The sequence below is a fragment of the Oncorhynchus keta genome, unplaced genomic scaffold (assembly GCF_023373465.1).
Source record: "Oncorhynchus keta strain PuntledgeMale-10-30-2019 unplaced genomic scaffold, Oket_V2 Un_contig_8101_pilon_pilon, whole genome shotgun sequence".
Taxonomy (NCBI): Eukaryota; Metazoa; Chordata; class Actinopteri; order Salmoniformes; family Salmonidae; genus Oncorhynchus; species Oncorhynchus keta.
In genome coordinates this window covers 150,128-177,917 of record NW_026289860.1, presented here as the reverse complement: position 1 = coordinate 177,917, position 27,790 = coordinate 150,128, and the positions used below count along the sequence as shown (strand labels likewise).

Below are 27,790 nucleotides of genomic sequence, written 5' to 3'. Positions count from 1 at the left end.
TTGCATAATTACAGCGATAAAAAATGTATGAGTCTACATGGGCCTCGGTTGTTTCGATCAAAGACGGCAATCATTAATTCCGTAAACAAGATCCAGAATTTGCAGAAGACTAGAGATGAAGTTTGAGGATGATCATGGATAGATTGTGTGCTGTCATATTGTAATGCCTAACCTCTAGCTCATTCACCATGAATACTGTAGCACAGTTGAAGAAAATGCATACATGGTAGACTTGTCCATATAGAAATATTGATCTCTAGTTTACACCTAATTATGACTGATCCAATCCTCACACATATTTCCTGGGTGGCCACAGTAATTTTGAATGGTTTTGAATGAATGAATGAATGAATGAATGGAGAATGAATGAATGATTTGTCACAAGCGTAAGACACAATAGAGACACACCTCTTTAATCTGGTGCCCCACATAGAGAGGTGGAATACCATTATCCTAGAGAGGAGAGGATCCAGGTTGTGCTGTGCCAGTACAGGGGATCAGACCCAGCGTGGGGAGCTGGGGACTGGGAGCTGGAGGCTGGGAGCTGGGTGCTGGAAGCTGGGAGCTGGGAGCTGGGAGCTGGGAGCTGGGGCTGGGGAGCTGGGGCTGGGAGCTGGGGACTGGGAGCTGGGGACTGGGGCTGGGGACTGGGGACTGGGGACTGGGAGCTGGGGACTGGGAGCTGGGGGCTGGGAGCTGGGAGCTGGGAGCTGGGGACTGGGGGCTGGGGGCTGGGGAGCTGGGACTGGGGGCTGGGGACTGGGAGCTGGGGACTGGGGAGCTGGGGCTGGGGGCTGGGGACTGGGGGCTGGGGACTGCTGGGGACTGGGAGCTGGGGACTGGGGACTGGGAGCTGGGGGCTGGGGGGGACTGGGAGCTGGGGGGGGCTGGGAGCTGGGGGCTGGGAGCTTACAGTGGTAGCGTTAGTGGTGGCGCCAGCAAGCGTGCCACAGAAGGCAGGGGCAGACAGCTGGGTGACCCTTGAGGATGCCAGACGGTGCCAGCCACCCCATTTGAGCCAGGCTGGCTGCCAAGCATTGTGGGAAGCATAAAGTAGTGTCTTTCTGGCTCTTGGGAAGTGAGACAAAGTGATATAGTAGCTGGTGTCTTGTTTCTCTGGAGATGCAGAGCCATTTTATTCATACTGTGACTCTGCCATGTTGTAATCTATAGCCTTGAGGCAGCAGAACAGAGAATAGTCTGTCTGTCTAATCCACCAGAGAAAGGGTGAGAACTGTGCACGGCATGCTGCTGTCATCTGGACTGGCTGTGTTGTACTGTAGTCTGCAGCTTGTGTTGTTGGACTGAGCTCATGTGATGTTGTTTTGGTTGGCCCCTGACTGGCACTGCTGGCTGGTAAAGCCATCTGCACTGCAGCAGCGACCAAAAACCCTGTCTTGTCCAAACCAAGCCCTGTCTTGTCCAAACCAAGCCCTGTCTTGTCCAAACCAAGCCCTGTCTTGTCTTGTCTTGTCAAACCAAGCCCTGTCTTGTGCAAACCAAGCCCTGTCTTGTGCAAACCAAGCCCTGTCTTGTCCAAACCAAGCCCTGTCTTGTACAAACCAAGCCCTGTCTTGTGCAAACCAAGCCCTGTCTTGTACAAACCAAGCCCTGTCTTGTGCAAACCAAGCCCTGTCTTGTGCAAACCAAGCCCTGTCTTGTGCAAACCAAGCCCTGTCTTGTGCAAACCAAGCCCTGTCTTGTGCAAACCAAGCCCTGTCTTGTCCAAACCAAGCCCTGTCTTGTACAAACCAAGCCCTGTCTTGTGCAAACCAAGCCCTGTCTTGTGCAAACCAAGCCCTGTCTTGTGCAAACCAAGCCCTGTCTTGTGCAAACCAAGCCCTGTCTTGTACAAACCAAGCCCTGTCTTGTGTCAAACCAAGCCCTGTCTTGTACAAACCAAGCCCTGTCTTGTACAAACCAAGCCCTGTCTTGTGCAAACCAAGCCCTGTCTTGTCCAAACCAAGCCCTGTCTTGTGCAAACCAAGCCCTGTCTTGTGCAAACCAAGCCCTGTCTTGTACAAACCAAGCCCTGTCTTGTGCAAACAAACCAAACCCTGTCTTGTGCAAACCAAGCCCTGTCTTGTGCAAACCAAGCCCTGTCTTGTACAAACCAAGCCCTGTCTTGTACAAACCAAGCCCTGTCTTGTACAAACCAAGCCCTGTCTTGTACCAAGCCCTGTCTTGTGTCTTGTGCAAACCAAGCCCTGTCTTGTGCAAACCAAGCCCTGTCTTGTGCAAACCAAGCCCTGTCTTGTGCAAACCAAGCCCTGTCTTGTCCAAACCAAGCCCTGTCTTGTCCAAACCAAGCCCTGTCTTGTGCAAACCAAGCCCTGTCTTGTCAAACCAAGCCCTGTCTTGTACAAACCAAGCCCTGTCTTGTCCAAACCAAGCCCTGTCTTGTCCAAACCAAGCCCTGTCTTGTCCAAACCAAGCCCTGTCTTGTAAACCAAGCAAACCAAGCCCTGTCTTGTCCAAACCAAGCCCTGTCTTGTCCAAACCAAGCCCTGTCTTGTACAAACCAAGCCCTGTCTTGTACAAACCAAGCCAGGCAGAGGAGCAGTGACATGCCACTGTCTATTTCCTCAAGGCATGTCTCATTCCCAGCATCTGCAAAATAACTATTTAATTGAGTTGAACACTGTTCAATTGGATTCTACTGGCAGTGACAGCCAGCCAGCCATTATGTTTATCAAATACTTGGTTTTCAATGCTAATCTAAAAAATGACATATTGAAACAATGTCAATCACATTGCCCTCTAAAGCCAATGCTCATAATGACTTCCATTTAGTCTGAATCCCCATCAGACTCATTCTGTGGTTAGGAAACAAGCCTTGTGAATAATGTCTAGAGATTCATCTATATCGACAGCCTGCCTGCCTCACCTATTATATATGAGTTCATTTCCTTTCAAGGCTTCTCAGACAAACAGCACACAGTTTGCTCACTCTTCTTCCAGGAAGGGGTTCTGTTGTTGTCTCATCCTGAGGCTACTAGATTCATCCCCCTTTCTCTCCATCCTGCTGCAATTAACCCCTCGTGGTCCAGCGCTGGCTCTTATTGGTCTGCGGGGCGTCTCTTGGCTATTAAGTGGGTGGCGGGCGGATCCTAACGGGAGGGAGGGGAATAGAGGGGAGGAGGGGTTTTGCGGAGCGATGGGGTAGGTGTCCCTCCACTCTCTGTAACTATCCGAGTGCAGTCGTGTCACAGCTAGCTGTACAGCCAGCCAGGGCAGGTGGGCTGGGCTCCTGACTCTAGTTAGGGTGCTATAGTCAGTCAGCCAACCAGGGAAGGAGCCAGGCAGGGAAGGAGAGCCTCAGCCAGCCAGTCGGTCCCTATAACAACAGACAGCCATAATCCATCCATCCTTCCCAGAGAGGTGAGTGGGAGTCAGCTGGCTCCAACGCTTTACCCCCCCCCCTTCACCCACACACACACACACACACACACACAAACACACGCTATTGATTGCTGTTCGTTTGGTGTGCTCTCTCAGACCAGTAGGGAATGACTTCTACTGATGGGACAGTTTACAGTTTGGCTTTGGCTAAGCTGGATGAGCCTGCTGGTTAAGAGAGAGGGAAAACATTGATTAAGGTCATTTAGCACGGCATGTTTTCTGACGTGTAATTGCGAGAGCCTCGGGGCTCAATAGCATTAGGGCTTGGATTACAGGACGGACTAACACGGCTAGAGCACTTTGAAAGCAGTTTCTTTGAAAGTGTCCCCATTATGGCGTCGACGTGTGTCTCACAATTCACTTCACCCTACACTGCTCTAAACCGTGTTCAGCCTTTTATTCTCTTTGTTTTGAGGTGGAATGGATGTCACAGATTGATCCTGAGTGTATTTCATGGTATTAAGCGAATGAGTGTCATGGTATTTCATGGTATTAAGCGAATGGGTGTCAACTCGAAAAGGACTGTTTATCTCTTTGGATTTATCGTCTTAACATTTTCATGATTCTTCTGAAGGAACGGTGATGAGGTCCTTGATTTATACATACGGTCACTTTCAATTTAGTATTGAAGACAAACACCTCAGGGCGTACTCCACCTCCCAACAGAGTCTCTGTGGCTGCATTTAGAACGCAAACAGTTCTTTACAAAAGGCGCCAAATGAAAGAACTGTGTGGATGAATGTGCTTGTCATTGTGTTGAGAAATGCGGAGGGAACACATCACTGTATCTTCTTATTGTGAGAGTCTGGGTGATGTGTGGGAGTTTGGGTCGCTGTTACACAAGAAGTCCTCAGAGAAAGGGTCACATGCTACTGTCGATGCCGGTCACACACACACAACACCACAAGGTACTCTTCTGAAAAGACATGCATTCCTCTGTTCATCTCTGTATTACAGAGTCTTTACAGTCGTCCGTTCTACATGCTGCAAATAGCATTGAAATCGTCTGGGTTTTTTCTCCCTTCGCCGAGCAACACTTACAGTATTGAATATTGCATGAGACGCTGTTTGCATGGATGAGAGGAGCCATTTCATTGCACTCTATGTTTGGAAAGTACGTGCCACAATGCATAGTAGGAAACACAAGCATCAATACTAGACACTGCTGTTGTTATTAAACCTGAGGGAAATCTAGCACATCAAGAGAAAAGGCTTCTGGGTTTACAGGAAGTCTTCAGTGTGTATTGTGACTTTCCTAAAGTTTATTTTCTGGATATGATATATTGTATACAGTACCAGTCAGTAGTTTGGACACTTTGTTTATTTGTTCTATTTTCTACGTTGTAGAATAATAGTGAAGACATCAGAACTATGAAATAACACATATGGAATCATGTAGTAACCAAAAAGTGTTAAACAAATCAACATTTCCACCGATCTAATGTCCATTGCTCGTGTTTCTTGGCCCAAGCAAGTCTCTTCTTCTTATTGGTGTCCTTTAGTAGTGGTTTATTTGCAGCAATTCGACCATGAAGGCCTGATTCACACAGTCTCGTCTGAACTTTTGATGTTGATGTGTCTGTTACTTGAACTCTGAAGCATTTATTTGGGCTGCAATCTGAGGTGCAGTTAACTCTAATGAACATATCCTCTGCAGCAGAGGTAACTCTGGGTCTCCCTTTCCTGTGGTGGTCCTCATGAGAGCCAGTTTCATCATAGCGCTTGATGGTTTTTTGCGACGGCACTTGAAGAAACGTTCAAAGTTCTTAACATTTTCCGTATTGACTGACCTTCATGTCTTAAAGTAATGCTGGACTGTCGTCATTTATCTTTGCTTATTTAAGCTGTTCTTGCCATAATATGGACTTGGAGCAAATAGTCCATAGCATGGACTTTTACCAAATATTCTGTATACCACCCTTACCTTGTCATAACACAACTGATTGGCTCAAACACATTAAGTTAATTTAACGCACCGTTAACTTTTAAGAAGTCACACCTGTTAATTGAAATGCATTCCAGGTGACTACCTCATGAATCTGTTTGAGAGAATGCCAAGAGTGTGCAAAGTTGTCATCAAGGCAAGGGTGGCTTTGAAGAATCTCAAATATAAAATATATTTAGATTTGTTTAACACTTTTTTGGTTACTACATGATTCCATATGTTTTATTTGATAGTTTTGATGTCTTATATAGTTTCCTACAATGTAAAAATAAATAAAAACCCTGAATGAGTTTGACTGGTACTGTACATGATATACCGCAGGGGAATCAACATGCTCTACATCTAGCAACATATCGAGACACACAGCGGGACTGACACGTTGTTGTTTATTAAAGAGCTTGTGACTCAAACACCTATACTGTTAGTGTTGACATAGCTTCAGGGCTGTGATAGGGTTATTGGCAATAGCTGTGAGCTCTGTCTGGGGCCGGGCCCCTAGAGATATGGAGAGGCCCCTAGCGTGTGTCGCCCATTCGCAGCTCTGAGGGACTCGCTGCCTGTCAGAGACATCACTGATAATTCCATCAGGGGCTGGTGCCTTGGGATGCACCTCTATTAAATATTCAGCCAATACAGGCATGCTCTCAGGACAGCCCTCAGGGGTCCTCCTGTAAAATGGCATTGGCTGCACTAAGCTAGGCTGAGGGGGGAGAGGAGTTGAATACCTTTAGGTAGTACTGTAGGGTTACTTTACCTGTACTGTATATTAGTTATTACTACATTTGCACACACTGTATATATATTTTTCTATTGTGTTATTGACTGTACGTTTGTTTATCCCATGTGTAACTCTGTGTTGTTTGTGTCGCACTGCTTTGCTTTATCTTGAGAACTTGTTTTCCATTGGCCTACCTGGTTAAATCAAGGTGAACTAAAAAATAAATTAATAAAGTTATCGCTATTGTATATCTATAGTGCATGTTGTTGAAGGGTGAGTTTATTCATTCATCAATATAATCAAGTCATTAACTCGCCCCTGTCCTCCAGTGCTTTATAACAATGTATTGACAATGTAATCAAACCCGGTTTGAGTAACAAAGCCTTTATTCTGAGATGTGTTATCAGTAAATGTCCCTTCTAACATGATGCTTGATTTGTAGGTCACTTTTTGTGAAGTATTATTTGTCTTCCTAACTACTCCTTCTTCTAGCCAAATACAACCATTCTGAATTGCACATTAGAGTCAGTCACTTAATTAAAGCAATTGACTTACCACCACAAAAGAGGATGGCAGAGAAATCAAAAGGGTTATTTAGCGTTACGATTATAGGCTTATTTTTTAAAGAACAATCCAGATCGCCCCAAGTCTGTGACAGTCAACACGTTCTGGGACAAATTGGGGTGGAAAATAGCAGAGAATTATAATCTTATTTCCCAGCACTTTGTAGACTAATTAATATTACTTTGGATTGTCAGCATTGTGTTAAGAAGACCACCGCAGGAGGGAAGAGGGAATTGTACCCAATGTGTCACAGCTGAGAGTGAGAGAGAGACAATTTACTCACTTTTAGAAAATAATTTGAAGGCAGTGTAGATTTTAAACAGCCATCTGTTTTAGTTCTGCTCATTAGTGTGGCAGCCAATAATAACACAGGCTAAGTAGCTATTTGGATATCCAAACAGTATCATATGGATAGATAGTCATCACTTGTTAGCTGTTAGTCAAGGCTGACACTCTCTCAAGATTGTCATACTATTTCCTTGAAAACCATCCCTGTAAATTTGTGATTTAGACTCAATTTGGGATACGGTATATAAAAGCCATCCCTTCTTCACAGGAAATTAGCCTCCCCTCTCTACTCAATCCTCCCAAATAGACAGTGCCACCGTCGATGTTATCAAAAGTGATGGATTTGGTGGGGGAATTGAAAGTATATCAGATAAGAGACTCTTTCCTTTATGTCTGGTCTTCTCTCACAGAAGACTCACCTTATAGATTAATCAGGAGTTTGATGTGTAAGATTGGGCATAAAGGCCTATTGACGCTGTACAGTAGTATAGTTTTTATCTCATGAAATGTTTAGTATTTATCTCATGTATTTATTATATTATTAGTAACATAGTATGTACTGTATCTCATGAAATGTTAGAAAGTTTAGGAGCTCTATTTTGTCTTACTATTCTGGCCCGGTTGCCTATGCAGTACGCAGTAATCCAAAGGTATTGATCATCAGAAAGGAGACACGAGTCATCTAAGGGCCGGTCTCTCCCCACTTCCCAAAATGGGGATTTAGGTTCCTCTGAGACGCTGATAGATCCGTTCCAAATAGCACCCTATTCCCTTGTACTGCACTACTATGCTACCAGTTCCTCTGAGACGCTGATAGATCCCTTCCAAATAGCACCCTATTCCCTTGTACTGCACTACTATGATAACAGTTTTTTGGACGCAGTCTTAGACATGTCTCTGTCTGCCCTCTTCTTGTCTGTTACCCAAGGATACCTGGTCTCTGGAGACGTTTAGGAAAGGGACATCACATTCCCCCCTGTTGGTGTTGTAGTTGTGAAGAACACAGGACCGGCTCTAGCCTTTTAGGGGCCCTAAGTGAGATGTATTCCGTTTTAAAGCTCATTTTCTGCAGTTCTACACATTTTGCCATGTTAATGATATCTGAGTGAGAGTGACTAACTAAATCAATGCTGGCCCCCTGGAGGTCAGGGCTTTAGGGCACGTGCCCTGCGTGACCGGTCAGTATTCGGCCATGATTATTAGTTTAGATAGCTGGCTAGACTAATTTACCAGTCTAAGAATTGTTAGCTGACATGGCTTATTGAGTGACTGAGATAACAACAACAAAATTGCTGATGCACAACCAACTTTCTGACTTGCACCGTGTGTATTTTTCTATTCTAACTCGCAACAGTAAGTTGAGACCCCGACTGAGTTTATAAACAGGTTGGGCGCCCCTTAGCAGCCTGGGGCCGGCCCTGGAAGAACAGGACAGGTTTCTTTATTTTCAGAGGGGCACATCTAAGTAGAAAGACAATGTGACCTGACAAAAGCTGCTGTCACTATGGAAACTCAAGCGTTAGCCCTTGGTGCATTCTTGATCCTGAGTGCCATCATCGTCGAGTCAGAAGTTTATCTCTCCATGTTCCATTCTAGGAAGGGAAAGTCACTGTCAGCCAACACAAGTGCTTTGGATGCTGAAGTGCCTTTCACTTTAAGCACCAACTGACTCTGTTTGAGATCAGGTCAGTGCAGCTCTTGCGGTGAAACGACAATTAAACGTTTGATGTTAGAGTAGCTGGTGATCTTTGAAATGGCTTGTTCACAAAGTAACCACTTTGATTGATTCGCTGTAAATACATCCAGGCTTTTAATGTGTCAAAGCAATGGGATACAAACTAGCTTGATAGCGTAGCTACACAGAAGCCCCATACATTTCTCTCCCAGACAATGGGTACGTTTACATGCACACAATACTATGATTATTGTGAATACCCAGATTGTGAATAGCTAATCATTCAAAAGAGTTTTTAAATCTAGGTGTTTTAATCGGAGTGTGCTGCTTACTTGGAATATGACCTTAAGCTGGTTGAGATAATCAGAGTAAGATGTTTATGGCATACTCGACCTATTACCATAATCAGTTTGTTATTGAATTATTAGTGTGCATATAAACATACTCAATGGAAAGGCTCAAAGGCTCAACTGATGCCATCTAATCCAATGCCACTAGTCCTGAATCAGGGCTTAACGAGCGGTGTGGCCAATTACCACCTACAACACTAAGCACATGTCCTGAATCAGGACTTAACGAGCGGTGTAGCCAATTACCACCTACAACACCAAGCACCTGTCCTGAATCAGGACTTAACGAGCGGTGTGGCCAATTACCACCTACAACACTAAGCACCTGTCCTGAATCAGGACTTAACGAGCGGTGTGGCCAATTACCACCTACAACACTAAGCACATGTCCTGAATCAGGACTTAACGAGCGGTGTGGCCAATTACCACCTACAACACTAAGCACATGTCCTGAATCAGGACTTAACGAGCGGTGTGGCCAATTACCACCTACAACACTAAGCACATGTCCTGAATCAGGACTTAACGAGCGGTGTGGCCAATTACCACCTACAACACTAAGCACATGTCCTGAATCAGGGCTTAACGAGCGGTGTGACCAATTACCACCTACAACACTAAGCACCTGTCCTGAATCAGGACTTAACGAGCGGTGTGGCCAATTACCACCTACAACACTAAGCACATGTCCTGAATCAGGACTTAACGAGCGGTGTGGCCAATTACCACCTACAACACTAAGCACCTGTCCTGAATCAGGACTTAACGAGCGGTGTGACCAATTACCACCTACAACATTCTCAACATAGACACAATTAATTAACTGTTGATGATAGTATGCTTTTAATATCGTAGAAAATATGTAATGAAAATAGCATCTAGGCCCGTTGAAGCAAACAATCAATACCACCATCAATTAAAACAATGAGGAAGTGAATAAATGTTTCTCGTGAAGATCTGCATCTTCACACATGATGATTCAATCACTCACCCTGGGCACGGTCATCATTGAGACTGCCTCCTAATAATAGAGTTTGGGGACAAATGAAATGGCAAAATGATAAATGACATATGGCCAATGAGAAATTGGCTATCGTGAAATGGAATCCATGCCAGACAGGCCACAGGCAATTTATAGTTTCCATTTATTTCATGGAATTGAGATGTTCAGAGACATATATTCCAAAAAGATGGAGGAGCTGAGAATTCCCATTTAACTGTCAAGGATTCCATTTGTACAGATCAAACTTTTGCTCCAATTGAAATAGTTTCCAGCTCTACATACAGTACAGTTAGAAAACTGGCCCTTTCCAGCTCTACATACAGTACAGTTAGAAAACTGGCCCTTTCCAGCTCTACATACAGTACAGTTAGAAAACTGGCCCTTTCCAGCTCTACATACAGTACAGTTAGAAAACTGGCCCTTTCCAGCTCTACATACAGTACAGTTAGAAAACTGGCCCTTTCCAGCTCTACATACAGTACAGTTAGAAAACTGGCCCTTTCCAGCTCTACATACAGTACAGTTAGAAAACTGGCCCTTTCAGCTCTACATACAGTACAGTTAGAAAACTGGCCCTTTCCAGCTCTACATACAGTACAGTTAGAAAACTGGCCCTTTCCAGCTCTACATACAGTACAGTTAGAAAACGTGCCCTTTCCAGCTCTACATACAGTACAGTTAGAAAACTGGCCCTTTCCAGCTCTACATACAGTACAGTTAGAAAACTGGCCCTTTCCAGCTCTACATACAGTACAGTTAGAAAACTGGCCCTTTCCAGCTCTACATACAGTACAGTTAGAAAACATGCCCTTTCCAGCTCTACATACAGTACAGTTAGAAAACGTGCCCTTTCCAGCTCTACATACAGTACAGTTAGAAAACTGGCCCTTTCCAGCTCTACATACAGTACAGTTAGAAAACATGCCCTTTCCAGCTCTACATACAGTACAGTTAGAAAACTGGCCCTTTCCAGCTCTACATACAGTACAGTTAGAAAACTGGCCCTTTCCAGCTCTACATACAGTACAGTTAGAAAACATGCCCTTTCCAGCTCTACATACAGTACAGTTAGAAAACATGCCCTTTCCAACTCTACATACAGTACAGTTAGAAAACTGGCCCTTTCCAACTCTACATACAGTACAGTTAGAAAACTGGCCCTTTCCAGCTCTACATACAGTACAGTTAGAAAACATGCCCTTTCCAACTCTACATACAGTACAGTTAGAAAACTGGCCCTTTCCAGCTCTACATACAGTACAGTTAGAAAACTGGCCCTTTCCAGCTCTACATACAGTACAGTTAGAAAACATGCCCTTTCCAACTCTACATACAGTACAGTTAGAAAACTGGCCCTTTCCAACTCTACATACAGTACAGTTAGAAAACTGGCCCTTTCCAGCTCTACATACAGTACAGTTAGAAAACATGCCCTTTCCAACTCTACATACAGTACAGTTAGAAAACTGGCCCTTTCCAGCTCTACATACAGTACAGTTAGAAAACATGCCCTTTCCAACTCTACATACAGTACAGTTAGAAAACTGGCCCTTTCCAACTCTACATACAGTACAGTTAGAAAACTGGCCCTTTCCAGCTCTACATACAGTACAGTTAGAAAACATGCCCTTTCCAACTCTACATACAGTACAGTTAGAAAACTGGCCCTTTCCAACTCTACATACAGTACAGTTAGAAAACTGGCCCTTTCCAGCTCTACATACAGTACAGTTAGAAAACATGCCCTTTCCAACTCTACATACAGTACAGTTAGAAAACTGGCCCTTTCCAGCTCTACATACAGTACAGTTAGAAAACATGCCCTTTCCAGCTCTACATACAGTACAGTTAGAAAACATGCCCTTTCCAACTCTACATACAGTACAGTTAGAAAACTGGCCCTTTCCAGCTCTACATACAGTACAGTTAGAAAACATGCCCTTTCCAACTCTACATACAGTACAGTTAGAAAACTGGCCCTTTCCAGCTCTACATACAGTACAGTTAGAAAACTGGCCCTTTCCAGCTCTACATACAGTACAGTTAGAAAACTGGCCCTTTCAGCTCTACATACAGTACAGTTAGAAAACATGCCCTTTCAACTCTACATACAGTACAGTTAGAAAACTGGCCCTTTCAAGCTCTACATACAGTACAGTTAGAAAACTGGCCCTTTCCAGCTCTACATACAGTACAGTTAGAAAACTGGCCCTTTCCAGCTCTACATACAGTACAGTTAGAAAACTGGCCCTTTCCAGCTCTACATACAGTACAGTTAGAAAACTGGCCCTTTCCAACTCTACATACAGTACAGTTAGAAAACTGGCCCTTTCAGCTCTACATACAGTACAGTTAGAAAACTGGCCCTTTCCAGCTCTACATACAGTACAGTTAGAAAACTGGCCCTTTCCAGCTCTACATACAGTACAGTTAGAAAACTGGCCCTTTCCAGCTCTACATACAGTACAGTTAGAAAACTGGCCCTTTCCAGCTCTACATACAGTACAGTTAGAAAACATGCCCTTTCCAGCTCTACATACAGTACAGTTAGAAAACTGGCCCTTTCAACTCTACATACAGTACACTTAGAAAACTGGCCCTTTCCAGCTCTACATACAGTACAGTTAGAAAACATGCCCTTTCCAGCTCTACATACAGTACAGTTAGAAAACATGCCCTTTCCAGCTCTACATACAGTACAGTTAGAAAACTGGCCCTTTCCAGCTCTACATACAGTACAGTTAGAAAAACTGGCCCTTTCAACTCTACATACAGTACAGTTAGAAAACATGCCCTTTCCAGCTCTACATACAGTACAGTTAGAAAACTGGCCCTTTCAGCTCTACATACAGTACAGTTAGAAAACATGCCCTTTCCCAGCTCTACATACAGTACAGTTAGAAAACTGGCCCTTTTTAGCTCTACATACAGTACAGTTAGAAAACTGGCCCACAGCTCTAATACAGTACAGTGTTTCAGCTCTACATACAGTACAGTTAGAAAACTGGCCCTTTCCAACATACAGTACAGTTAGAAAACTGGCCCTTTCAGCTCTACATACAGTACAGTTAGAAAACTGGCCCTTTCAGCTCTACATACAGTACAGTTAGAAAACTGGCCCTTTCCAACTCTACATACAGTACAGTTAGAAAACTGGCCCTTTCCAACTCTACATACAGTACAGTTAGAAAACTGGCCCTTTCCAGCTCTACATACAGTACAGTTAGAAAACATGCCCTTTCAGCTCTACATACAGTACAGTTAGAAAACTGGCCCTTTCCAACTCTACATACAGTACAGTTAGAAAACTGGCCCTTTCAACTCTACATACAGTACAGTTAAAAATGGAATTCCAGCTCTACATACAGTACAGTTAGAAAACATGCCCTTTCAGCTCTACATACAGTACAGTTAGAAAACTGGCCCTTTCCACATACAGTACAGTTAGAAAACATGCTCTACATACAGTACAGTTAGAAAACTGGCCCTTTCCAGCTCTACATACAGTACCTTACATACAGTAAAACTGGCCCTTTCCAGCTCTACATACAGTACAGTTAGAAAACATGCCCTTTCCAACTCTACATACAGTACAGTTAGAAAACTGGCCCTTTCCAGCTCTACATACAGTACAGTTAGAAAACTGGCCCTTTCATACAGTACTCTACATACAGTACAGTTAGAAAACTGGCCCTTTCAGCTCTACATACAGTACAGTTAGAAAACTGGCCCTTTCCAACTCTACATACAGTACAGTTAGAAAACTGGCCCTTTCCAGCTCTACATACAGTACAGTTAGAAAACTGGCCCTTTCCAGCTCTACATACAGTACAGTTAGAAAACTGGCCCTTTCCAGCTCCTTTAGAAAACCAACTCTACATACAGTACAGTTAGAAAACTGGCCCTTTCCAGCTCTACATACAGTACAGTTAGAAAACTGGCCCTTTCCAGCTCTACATACAGTACAGTTAGAAAACATGCCCTTTCAGCTCTACATACAGTACAGTTAGAAAACTGGCCCTTTCCAGCTCTACATACAGTACAGTTAGAAAACTGGCCCTTTCCAGCTCTACATACAGTACAGTTAGAAAACTGGCCCTTTCCAGCTCTACATACAGTACAGTTAGAAAACTGGCCCTTTCCAGCTCTACATACAGTACAGTTAGAAAACTGGCCCTTTCCAGCTCTACATACAGTACAGTTAGAAAACTGGCCCTTTCCAGCTCTACATACAGTACAGTTAGAAAACTGGCCCTTTCAACTCTACATACAGTACAGTTAGAAAACTGGCCCTTTCCAGCTCTACATACAGTACAGTTAGAAAACATGCCCTTTCCAGCTCTACATACAGTACAGTTAGAAAACTGGCCCTTTCAGCTCTACATACAGTACAGTTAGAAAACTGGCCCTTTCCAGCTCTACATACAGTACAGTTAGAAAACATGCCCTTTCCAGCTCTACATACAGTACAGTTAGAAAACATGCCCTTTCCAGCTCTACATACAGTACAGTTAGAAAACTGGCCCTTTCCAGCTCTACATACAGTACAGTTAGAAAACTGGCCCTTTCCAGCTCTACATACAGTACAGTTAGAAAACTGGCCCTTTCCAGCTCTACATACAGTACAGTTAGAAAACTGGCCCTTTCAGCTCTACATACAGTACAGTTAGAAAACTGGCCCTTTCCAGTAGTACAGTTAGAAAACATGCCCTTTCCAACTCTACATACAGTACAGTTAGAAAACTGGCCCTTTCCAGCTCTACATACAGTACAGTTAGAAAACTGGCCCTTTCCAGCTCTACATACAGTACAGTTAGAAAACTGGCCCTTTCCAGCTCTACATACAGTACAGTTAGAAAACTGGCCCTTTCCAGTCTACATACAGTACAGTTAGAAAACTGGCCCTTTCCAACTCTACATACAGTAAGTTAGAACTCTACTCTATACAGTACAGTTAGAAAACATGCCCTTTCCAACTCTACATACAGTACAGTTAGAAAACATGGCCCTTTCCAGCTCTACATACAGTACAGTTAGAAAACTGGCCCTTTCCAGCTCTACATACAGTACAGTTAGAAAACTGGCCCTTTCCAGCTCTACATACAGTACAGTTAGAAAACATGCCCTTTCCAACTCTACATACAGTACAGTTAGAAAGCATGCCCTTTCCAGCTCTACATACAGTACAGTTAGAAAACTGGCCCTTTCCAGCTCTACATACAGTACAGTTAGAAAACAGTTCCAACTCTACATACAGTACAGTTAGAAAACATGCCCTTTCCAACTCTACATACAGTACAGTTAGAAAACATGCCCTTTCCAGCTCTACATACAGTACAGTTAGAAAACATGCCCTTTCAGCTCTACATACAGTACAGTTAGAAAACATGCCCTTTCCAACTCTACATACAGTACAGTTAGAAAACTGGCCCTTTCCAGCTCTACATACAGTACAGTTAGAAAACATGCCCTTTCCAACTCTACATACAGTACAGTTAGAAAGCATGCCCTTTCCAACTCTACATACAGTACAGTTAGAAAACATGCCCTTTTCCAACTCTACATACAGTACAGTTAGAAAACTGGGCCTTTCCAGCTCTACATACAGTACAGTTAGAAAATTGGGCCTTTCCAGCTCTACATACAGTACAGTTAGAAAACATGCCGCTTTCCAGCTCTACATACAGTACAGTTAGAAACTGGCCCTTTCCAGCTCTACATACAGTACAGTTAGAAAACTGGCCCTTTCAACTCTACATACAGTACAGTTAGAAAACATGGGCCTTTCCAGCTCTACATACAGTACAGTTAGAAAACTGGCCCTTTCCAACTCTACATACAGTACAGTTAGAAAACTGGGCCTTTCCAGCTCCGTCTTCTTAACAGGCTCACCCTGTTAGCATTGCAAAGGGGAATGATTTTATTATTGTATAACCAACTGTGAACTTGATATTTAAATTCCTGGTGTTATCCAATGCTGATATGAATAGCTTTCAATCCCTTTGAAAAGCACGAAGAGGTTGTAAAAAATCAATGAGCAGGAGAACCCACCCGTGCATGTCCACACTGTTATATCTTTCAGAGGAACACCCACACATCTCTCCCAACACCCATTGTGAGCCTTTCATACAACTCATTAGTTTCTCCTTTTGAGCCTGTCTTTGGGTTTCAGCTTTGTCTTGGATGAGTTATAGATGTCAGAGGAGAAGTAATGTTCACTCGACTAAAATGGAATTAGCAAACTATCCTAGCAATGACAATTGATTCACGTTTCTAAGGGATTGGAAGTCATCTCTGATCTGTCATCTCTGGTATGTCATCTCCCATATGTGGTAGAGGACAGTTGCTCAGTCACATATGATTGAATTGAGACTACAATACTTCAGGGTTTATTGTTTCATGTCCTTGAGCAGGTTAAATCCTCTCCTCTCTCCCCTCTTAGACAGTCGATAAGGTTCCCACACGTTGTTGGTTCATTTGTCGTATTTCTTTAGTTCCCTGTATGTATGACTGTAGCTATGCTGGATCAAATTGGCTGCATTTTCCTCTGAGACTCAATTTCTAGCTTTAGTGAGGTGATCAGATTCTAAATGTTAATTCATGCTAGAGATACATACACGCAGATTGTCATGGCAACCATCCACTGTGTGTGTGTGTGTGTGTGTGTGTGTGTGTGTGTGTGTGTGTGTGTGTGTGTGTGTGTGTGTGTGTGTGTGTGTGTGTGTGTGTGTGTGTGTGTGTGTGTGTGCCTGTGCGTGAGCCCTGAGCCTGAGACGGAGAGAGAACTAATACATTATTATTGAGGGGATTTATTAGGTATGATAGGAGAAAATGGAATTGGACATGACTGAAACATATTTCTGGAGATCCCCAATCTCTGGAGCTGTGGTAATTAAACAGCGTGTGCAGAAATGATCACTGGTTGAACCATATGGCCTTTGTTTAGGGGTTCTGGGTACATCACCTGCATAATAACCAGACCAGTGTTCAGATACTATTTGAAATCATTTTAAATACTTTATCTGGGCTTGATGATTCCGCTTGCCTGACGCAATGGAACCGATAGAATAGTTTCAAACTGAAAACCCACCCACCCACACTCCAGCCAGGCTCAAACAAACACTCAAAGTATTGGAAAGATTTTAAATAGTATTTGAACCCAGGCCTTATAAGAAAGTCAAAACCATCCAATGATGTCATGCTAACATGTTCCATACATCCCATATACAGTCCCGATCCATACATCACATATATAGTCCTGATGCATACATTACATATATAGTCCTGATGCATACATTACATATATAGTCCTGATCCATACATCACATATATAGTCCTGATCCATACATCCCATATACAGTCCCGATCCATACATCCCATATATAGTCCTGATCCATACATCACGTATATAGTCCTGATCCATACATCACATATACAGTCCTGATCCATACATCACATATATAGTCCTGATCCATACATCACATATATAGTCCTGATCCATACATCCCATATATAGTCCTGATCCATACATCACATATATAGTCCTGATCCATACATCACGTATATAGTCCTGATCCATACATCACATATACAGTCCTGATCCATACATCCCATATATAGTCCTGATCCATACATCACATATACAGTCCTGATCCATACATCACATATACAGTCCTGATCCATACATCACATATATAGTCCTGGTCCATACATCACATATATAGTCCTGATCCATACATCCCATATATAGTCCTGATCCATACATCACATATATAGTCCTGATCCATACATCACATATATAGTCCCGATCCATACATCCCATATATAGTCCTGATCCATACATCACATATACAGTCCCGATCCATACATCACATATATAGTCCCGATCCATACATCACATATACAGTCCCGATCCATACATCACATATATAGTCCTGATCCATACATCACATATACAGTCCCGATCCATACATCCCATATATAGTCCTGATCCATACATCACATATACAGTCCCGATCCATACATCACATATATAGTCCTGATCCATACATCACATATACAATCCCGATCCATACATCGGTCGATCCATCACATATACAGTCCAATCCATACATCCCATATATAGTCCTGATCCATACATCACATATACAGTCCCGATCCATACATCACATATATAGTCCTGATCATACATCACATATACAGTCCCTATCCATACATCACATATATCCTTGATCCATACATCACATATAGTCCTGATCCATACATCACGTATATAGTCCCGATCCATACATCACATATATAGTCCTGATCCATACATCATACAGTCCTGATCCATACATCACATATATAGTCCTGGTCCATACATCACATATATAGTCCTGATCCATACATCACATATACAGTCCCGATCCATACATCACATATATAGTCCTGATCCATACATCACATATACAGTCCCGATCCATACATCACATATATAGTCCTGATCCATACATCACATATACAGTCCTGATCCATACATCACATATACAGTCCCGATCCATACATCACATATATAGTCCTGATCCATACATCACGTATATAGTCCTGATCCATACATCACGTATATAGTCCTGATCCATACATCACATATATAGTCCTGATCCATACATCACATATATAGTCCTGATCCATACATCACATATATAGTCCCGATCCATACATCACATATATAGTCCTGATCCATACATCACATATACAGTCCCGATCCATACATCACATATATAGTCCTGATCCATACATCACATATACAGTCCCGATCCATACATCACATATATAGTCCATCCACATCACATATACAGTCCCGATCCATACATCACATATATAGTCCTGATCCATACATCACATATACAGTCCCGATCCATACATCACATATATAGTCCTGATCCATACATCACATATACAGTCCCGATCCATACATCACATATATAGTCCTGATCCATACATCACATATACAGTCCCGATCCATACATCACATATATAGTCCTGATCCATACATCACATATACAGTCCCGATCCATACATCACATATATAGTCCTGATCCATACATCACGTATATAGTCCTGATCCATACATCACGTATATAGTCCTGATCCATACATCACATATATAGTCCTGATCCATACATCACATATACAGTCCTGGTCCATACATCACATATATAGTCATGTTTTGACCCTGCTGGTGATCTATGAATGTTTGAACATTTTTAAGAGTGATGTGGCCTTAATGGCCATGTACTCTTATAACCTCCACTAGGTTCCTGCCTTTCTAGGGAGTTTTTCCTTGCCACCGCTTCTACATCTACATCTGCATTGCTTGCTGTTTGGGATTTTAGCCTGGGTTTCTGCATAAGCACTTTGTGACATGTTATGATATAAAAGGGCTTCATAAATACATTTTATTTGTTGAGAAATTATCCCAGGATACACAATACCCAGATGTCAATAGCCTAATGAAGATTTAAAGAGGCCACCGCCCTCAATGTACTAATTAGAGAGGATAAATGATCAACAACAGTGATAGATGGGAGGAGGTGATGGAAATTGAGCGAATCCCCACCCACGACAGAGATTGCTTGTTTCCGGCATATCTCCTGGCTCCCTGGGGACTGATCGTATGCTATCCATTTGTTGTTTGTATGCTGTTCTTTGTATGACATTTTAATATTTGATTATTAACCAATGATATTAGGCCACTCTTGGCCATGATTACAGACACCTGTGTCTTTTGACACTATATAAACGAGTCATCCCGCAGTGTTTGTGATTATACCCTGATGAAGACAGCTTGGCTGTTGAAACGTTGGTAATTACATTTTTGCATCTGAGCTCCTAGAGTGTGCGGCTCTCTTTTATTTTCAAGTTTTCTACTCCGCTAGCCTGCACCTCGTCTTAATAGGTGTGCGTTTCTTTTTCTTCTACAACGCATAGTGCACCTCTGGGTGAAGTTTCCCCTAGGTACAGATCCAGGATCACCTTCCCCTCCACAAATCATTAAGTTAACCATTAGTCAGGGAAATGCAAAACTGACTCAAGATCAGTGTCTAGGGGCAACCTCACCCTACACAGAGTGCATTACCTGCAGGTTGGAAAGGGTTTCTCTTTTGCACGGTGCAGAGATGCACGTTTCTGAGTTTACCTGAAGGGTTACTGGAAGGGTGAAGGAGAGGATTGTTGGTATTTGTGGAGGGATGACAAAATGGAATGAAAGATTGATATGGTGGGAAGATGGATGGCTTCTGTCTTTATCACTCATCTCTCTCTCTCTCTCTCTCTCTCGTAGTTGGGATGACAGCAGTTCAGTCAGCAGCGGTCTCAGTGACACTGTAGATAACATCAGCACAGACGATCTGAACACGCCCACCTACCCTGCCATCACATCGTCACCACGCAAGAACAAGGCAGCCCAGGTACAGTACACCATGGAGTGTAAATGAAGGCAGTAGGCTTGTCCGAGCCTGAACAACCCATAGAGCCTATATCTTGTTTATTCTCTTATAAATGAACAAGAATAGAGTATATCCATGCTAACTGTGAGTAATGATACTGAAGCATCACTGTCTTTGCACTTGCTTAATTTAAAACAGGGACTTGTCTGTCATACTTTTTATGTGTAACAATGTAGTCTGTAACATGTAGTCTGTAACAATGTAGTCTGTAACACTGTAGTCTGGAAAGGAAGCTGTTTACTTTGTTTTAATTGGCTTTCAAGAGAGAAAGCCAAGGAAATGTACAGCAGAACCCATTCCTTGTGCAGTGTTCAGGGAGCATGGTAAAAATAGCCAAGTATGTTTGCCTTGTGGAAACCTCAACAGATTGATCTCTTAAGAGACTGCTGGTGTGGTTAGTGAGGGGGGGGTTCACCATCTGTCAGGTGGCTTACTCATACTGTATTGTGTGGGTGTGGTTTTGTTTTGTTTTACTGTCCTTGTGGGGACCAGAAGTCTTCATAAGGATAGTAAAACGAGGAAAAAACCTGTTTTAGTGTTAGAGGTTAAGTTTAGGTTTATAATTAAGGGTTAGGGGAAATAGGATTTTGAAATGGAATACATGTTTTGATCACCACAAGGATAGTAAAATAAAGGTGTGTGTGTTACTGACTGTCCCAGGCGGACACACACCAGCATGTGGAGCAGGAGGTCAGTAGCAGCTGGGCCGGAGCTGAAGATCTGAAGAAGGTGGACGAGGAGCTGGATGTCAGCATGGAGCCCGGCTCAAAGTGGAAGCCTTCCTCCTCCTCTGCCTCCTCGCCAGCGGGGCAGTGCAGTGAGGATCCCGGGCAGAAGACGGGCCTACCCATGTCCCAGACTGGCTCCTGGAGGAGGGGGTGACTGCCCAGGTGGGCATCACGCCCCCCGGACCAAAGGAACCAGCGCCACCCTAAAAACCCCTGGTAGGACCCGCACTCCTTCTTCTACTACTTCAGACCTTGCTTATTTCTTGCTACCATGGCCCTGTTGGAAAACTGTAGAGATAACTTCCTTCCTTTCTTGTTGTCTTGAGGTGAGCACAGATCTACAGTATAAGTGATTGTATCGGTGTATCCAAGGTTACCGCCGTATTACGTCCACCAATTCAGATCTGTGATTACTTCAAGGAAGGTAGAAAGGATGTATTTGTGACCTATTTGAACAGGGCCCATGTCTAACTGAGGATGGATGGTGGTGTAGATTATTCCTGACTGGTCATTCATTCAATCAAACTGCCTGTCTGGTTGATATTAGGACCAGGAAATGTCCATCCTAGCTTCATTTATAAGTTAATTTAATATGTTGATGTGTTCCAGTTTGACATTGATTAGATAACAGGGTCAAAGATTTTGGCCAATCAGATTATTCATTAGGAAACCTGTGTCGTTGCCCTTCGAGGACTTCGGTAATGTTTGTCGTTTCTCCGTTCTACTTTATCTTTTTCTCAGTTGTGTTTTGGTTTGCTCAGCAAGTCTTCTCGTATTTGGATTAGTATAGCTTTCTATTTTAGCTGAGCTTTGTGAAAAGAGTTGTAAAATGTTAGCGAAGTGTAAAGTAATTTGGCACACCTGCCCTGTAGCCCTACAGATGATGACGAAGATGAGTCCCGTTATTTACCAATAAGCTGCGAGGTCCGTCTCCCCTCTGCTCGATTCTAGCTAAATTATTCCGTACCCTAGCAGTTTGCAGAGGGGAAGGTGTTTGCCAGCTTGTTAATGACTGGCCTTTGTATCGACAGGTAAAACTGATGACGCCAAGGCCTCAGAGAAATGCAAGGCCCCCTCCAAGACCGCTGGCATCCAGCGCTCGCCCTCCGACGCCGGCAAGAGCAGTGGCGATGAGGGCAAGAAACCCCTCGGGCACGCCCGCCCCCACCACTGGGTCGTTCGGGTATAAAAAAGATGGCCAGCCCCCTCCGGTGCCCTCATCACTTCCAGTGGTGCCACCCTGGCCAGTGGCTCTGCCACCCTGGGGAAGGTGCCCAAGTCTTCGGCTATCGGCAAGGGGACAGGGATCAGCGGAGGCCGTAAGACCAGCCTGGATGGCTCCCAGCCCCAGGACGATGGGGTGCTGATGGGCTGCGGAGGCTCCAAGGTGCCCCTCCAGTACCGTTCTCTGCCCGGCCGGCCAAGTCCTCCAGCGGGGGGGTGGTGGGGCGCAGCGGCCACCGCTCCAGTTCCAGCAGCATCGATTCCAATGTCAGCTGCAAGTCGGCCGGAGGAACGGGGACCAAGCGAAGGGACACTGGGAAGGTGGGCTCGGGGCGCTCGAGCCCCATCCCCATCACCATCAACCAGACGGACAAGGAGAAAGTGGCCGTGTCAGACCAGGACCCAGCAGGTTTATCCACCTCCCCCAAGTCCAGCCCCACCTCCACGGGCCAGTCTGGCCTCAGGCAACCAGGGTCCAAGTACCCGGACATTGCCTCACCCACCTTCCGCAGGTCAGTCAACAGTGCTCACTTGGTTTCCCCTGCACTCATATAAGAGCTTGGTAGCCTCGCCAAGCAGCTGCCATTTCTCATCTCTATTATAAAGGTGGAGCGAGCTTGTTGTTCCCTAGGCACTCTCACCGACTGCGTGCTCGAGGCCACCACAGAATAATGAAGTGTTGTTTGTGAGGTACAATGTTGTTTCTCAGCTCCAAGATGCTATTGATAGATAGTGTTTATTGGTGCTGTCAAAATTACAGGTAGAGGTTCACTTCTTCTCATATTTATATATATATATATATATATATATATATTTTTTTTTTTAATGTAATAAGGTAATAAGACACTAAATCATATCCCAGCACAGAAACATTGGTCTGAGTTTGTTCGTTGGGCTTTAGAGTCGGGAGGCAAAGGTTGCCCCCTGCTGTTCGGTAGATGTCATCACAGAAACAGATGGCATTTCTCTCAAGATGAACGGTAGATGATTTGCCATTCAGGTCAGGCTGAACTGATTCACTGACAGTGAGAAAGCTATTCTGTTCGCGAACCGCTGTCTCATTAGTTAAGTATTTCCGGACACGGCCGCGCCGTCCGACCTGTCGAGGCGCAGAGTGCAATTTTGATTTGTGCGTATACCCCTTAGAATAAGGCACCTATTAATTGGGAGCCTGTTTGATGGCAGCCCCACGTCAGACACAACAGGAAGGACCTGTGAACAACATATGTGTTTCTGAGTGACCAGATTGGCTGATTACATGCATGGAATAGAAATGGGTCAATGCTATGACCACAGCTGTCTGAACCACAGCTGTCTGAACCACAGCTGTCTGAATTAAAATCACTGGGAGCTCCGTCGTCTCAACTGTCACCCTATTCCCATAGGGCTCTGGTCTGAAGTAGTGTACTAAGTAGTGCAATATATAGGGAATAGGGTGCAATTTGGGATGCAGACATACTCTAACAGAGGCAGTAGGGAAGGTGTACTTCTTCATAGTGTCTACGAAGAAGAATAGGGTAGGGTTATGAGATAGTTGCTAAAGGTGATGAAGATAGGGGAGGGGCAGTGTTGAGCGGAATGCAAACTTTCCCCAAGCTCGTATTTCCTTGGTGTAATTAAATAAATGTAATACTGTTCTATATCAAACAACCTAGTTCTGAACCTAGAGACTGAGTTTGTTCTGTCTATGAGGGGATCATGATTGCCATAGATAGTCTGTGAGTGAATGGAACCATCTCTTTCTCTCTCTCCCAGGTTGTTTGGCACCAAAGCCAGTAGCAAGGCCAGTACCCCAGGCACACCCGACTCAGGCAAGTGCCCCTCTGCGTTGGGCAGCCCTCATGGCACATTGGCGCGCCAGGCCAGCCTGGACTCTCCCTCCTCGGGCACGGGGAGCCTGGGCAGCGGGGCGGGCAGAGCGGGGCTAGCAGCCCACTTTATGGCAAGGCCCCTGACCTGGGCACTGATTCACCTGCCTCAGCCCGGCGTCAGGCCTCTCGTTGCCCTCCAACGCCCGCCCCCCTGGCCCACCAACCTCAGCAGCTCCTCGGCATGCTCTGGCAGTAAGGACACACTGAGCTGCCAGAGCATGACCAGTCTGCACACCAGCTCCGAGTCCATTGACCTGCTGCTGGGGCACCACCACGGCCCCAAAGTCACCCGCACGGCCAGCGTCAAGTCCACGCTTTCTGAGGGGTGAGTCCCAATGTGGAACAACTCCATTAGGTTCCTGTGGGTAGTTTGTTTCAGAGCAGCGGGTATAACATGTACATCAGTGGTGGCTGATGGGAAAAGATATTGTAATGGTTGGAATGAAGGGAACAATATCAAACACAGGGAAGCTACGTGTTTCACTCTGTTCCGTTTATTCCATTCCAGCCATTACAATGAGCCCATCCTCCTATATCTTATCACACCAGCCGTCTCTGACACACAGCCATCAATGTACAGACACTTTGAAAATGGACTGTATGTATGGAATGCAACGTCATGCTCATCTTGTCCTTTCAGTATAGCTCACTGTTGTCATAGCGGTTTATAATATTTCCTTCATTCACAGATTGTTGTCTAAATTGAGAGTATCAAACTAACCCAAATGTTCGGTTTAATTTGTGCTTTCCGTATGTCTGTTTCTTGGGTAACGTTGCCCATTGTAGTGATTGTCCTTTAGCATTCTCACTTTAGACAGTCTGTGTGTTCTATCAGTCAATACATGTGAATTTAATCCATGGCATCATGAGCGTTTAAATGTAGGATCTTAATTTGACCAGTTTCTCACAGCAGGAAAATAATCCTCCAGCAAAGTGGAAATTACAGACATTAGAAATTACAGACATTAAACCTCAAGTACAGTACACTACAAGATTGCATTTCCTGCTGTGCAACAACCGGGTGATCAAATTAAGATCCTACACCTGTAGGTAATTCTAATGTTTTTCGTTTTCTGTGTCTTAACAGCATGCCTCTTGACCGAAACACACTCCCCAAAAAGGGACTGAGGTAACTCATCACTCATGCGTTGTCCTTTTAGTGTTTCCTTGTTTTGTCTTTTCATTCTCACAAGTTATTCATACATGTCATTCTAACTGACAAAATCTCATGTTGTGTCTAATATCATGTTGGTGTAGGAAAGCAGTGTTACATAATGACGTTAGTATTTTGCTTGACATTTGTCTCAGGAGATTTAGCCGATGAGGGTTTGGCACATTGAAAATTGAAAATATTAATGGGAGTGACAATTTAGTTTCACCTCAATTGCTGTACAAAGAATTATCTTCTAGAGGTAGACTATTAGTCACTGTTGTTCCTCTGGACACTCCACAGTTCCTCACAGATTACAGGTGCCTGAAGTCAATGATCCCATGTCTAGTGGATTCTGAATAGTTATATCCAGGCTCTTTTTGTACTTTCTTTCCTCCTCGTTGACTGTAGGGCAAGGCAGGGCATCCATTTTAAATCAAGTTTCCACTACTCCTGTCCTATCTAATGAATGAAATTGTGTCCAGACCCTCAACACTAGAAGGTGTGGCACCCTATTGGCACCCTATTCCCTATATATAGTGCCCTACTTTTGATCTGGGTCCATAGGGCTCTGCTCAAAAGAAGTGCACTATGGAATATGGTTCCATTTGGGATTCAGCCCCTATCACACCACCATGCAACAAATGGCTTTTTCTACCCAACTACTCTGTCTTCATAAAGCACTGCAACAAGTCCAGGCTTCTGCCCAGGGTTTGATATTTGTCTTTATTAGACTGCAGTAGAGAGTGAATCTCTACCTTGAGTAGGAGTTCTGCAACCTTTTATAATTCACTGCATGTAATGCTAAGGGGATGTTTGACACAGAAAGAACACGTATTTCCTTTTAACTGTACTTTCACAGCAGGCGTGGAGGCATTTTGCCTTCAGAAGTTTATTTCTATTGATCTCAGAAGCCACTCAGCAGTTTAGGACTGGGTTGTATTTCTTGTCGCTGCCTTTTTTTCTAGCCCAGAGGGATTCAAAGCAACAAATGGCCTTTTTTTCTAGCCCAGAGGGATTCAAAGCAACAAATAGCCTTTTTTTCTAGCCCAGAGGGATTCACAGCAACAAATAGCCTTTTTTCAAGCCAGATAATAGCTAAATGATTATGATATTCATGTGTCCAATGCTCAGTTTTTAAATGCACATTAAGCAGACTTCAAAACATACTCTGATTAGGGCATTCTCTCCTCTGAACTCCAAGTGGAATTCAAAATCAATGGACAATTCTGTGCAAAATAAGCAATTTGATTTGAAGTTGAACATGCAGACATGTGCACATGATATATCATTCACTACATTTCACTGTCATTAGATGTCAATCAGAGTACCTTTCTTCGTCTGAAAGAATTCAGAGTGGGGTTTTAGTATGACAGACAGTCTGTTATGAGCTTCAGTGTTGAAAGGATGAGCTTGAACTCAATTATCTTCCTTTAAGGATTAAATATGGCTGCCTATCAATCATTTAGATAACGCTTCCTTCCCCCTGCTAGGAACCGCTAGAGATGAGGAGAGTAAAGACTGTGTGTGTGTGTGTGTGTGTGTGTGTGTGTGTGTGTGTGTGTGTGTGTGTGTGTGTGTGTGTGTGTGTGCATGCTTGCACATAGGTGGGATGGGTGGCTGTGTGTGGGTGGATGCATGTGTGTGTGTCTGTGTCCACAGTGCTTGACTTGGGCCGGAACACACCAAAACTCTTCCACCTCCCTCCAACGTTATACTGCTTGAGGTCTAGCACCTCTTTTAGAATATTGACTTAATTATATTGTGATGTTTCTGCATCTATATATAAGCAGAGTACCGTCACCTATTTGAGTCAAAGTCAAGCACTGTGTGTACGTATATAACTATGCATGAGTTAGTGAATATATTTGTCACCACACTCCAGTCATGTGATATGTAGATAATACAGTTGCATGGTTCAATAGACGCCATGTTGAATCAGTGGTGCCACTAGTTGACGTGTACCACGTCCTCTCTAGGTACCCTCCCTCGTCCAGACAGACGTCCCATGAGGAGGGGAAGGAGTGGCTGCGTTCTCACTCCACTGGAGGGTTACAGGACACGGGGAGTCAGTCCCCTCTCTCCCCCTGGAGTTGCATGCACAAGCACCGGAAAATACCACTACTCCAACCTGCGTAAGCACTACTCCAAATACCACTACTCCAACCTGCGTAAGCACTACTCCAAATACCACTACTCCAACCTGCTTAAGCACTCCTCCAAATACCACTACTCCAAATACCACTACTCCAACCTGCTTAAGCACTCCTCCAAATACCACTACTCCAAATACCACTACTCCAACCTGCTTAAGCACTCCTCCAAATACCACTACTCCAAATACCACTACTCCAAATACCACTACTCCAAATACCACTCCTC

The 27,790-nt window shown here is 43.9% G+C and overlaps 1 pseudogene; it reads left to right on the top strand.

Annotated features, from left to right (window-relative positions):
• Positions 1-27,790, top strand: part of LOC118379495 (neuron navigator 3-like) — a 276,779-nt pseudogene that overhangs the window by 202,849 nt on the left and 46,140 nt on the right.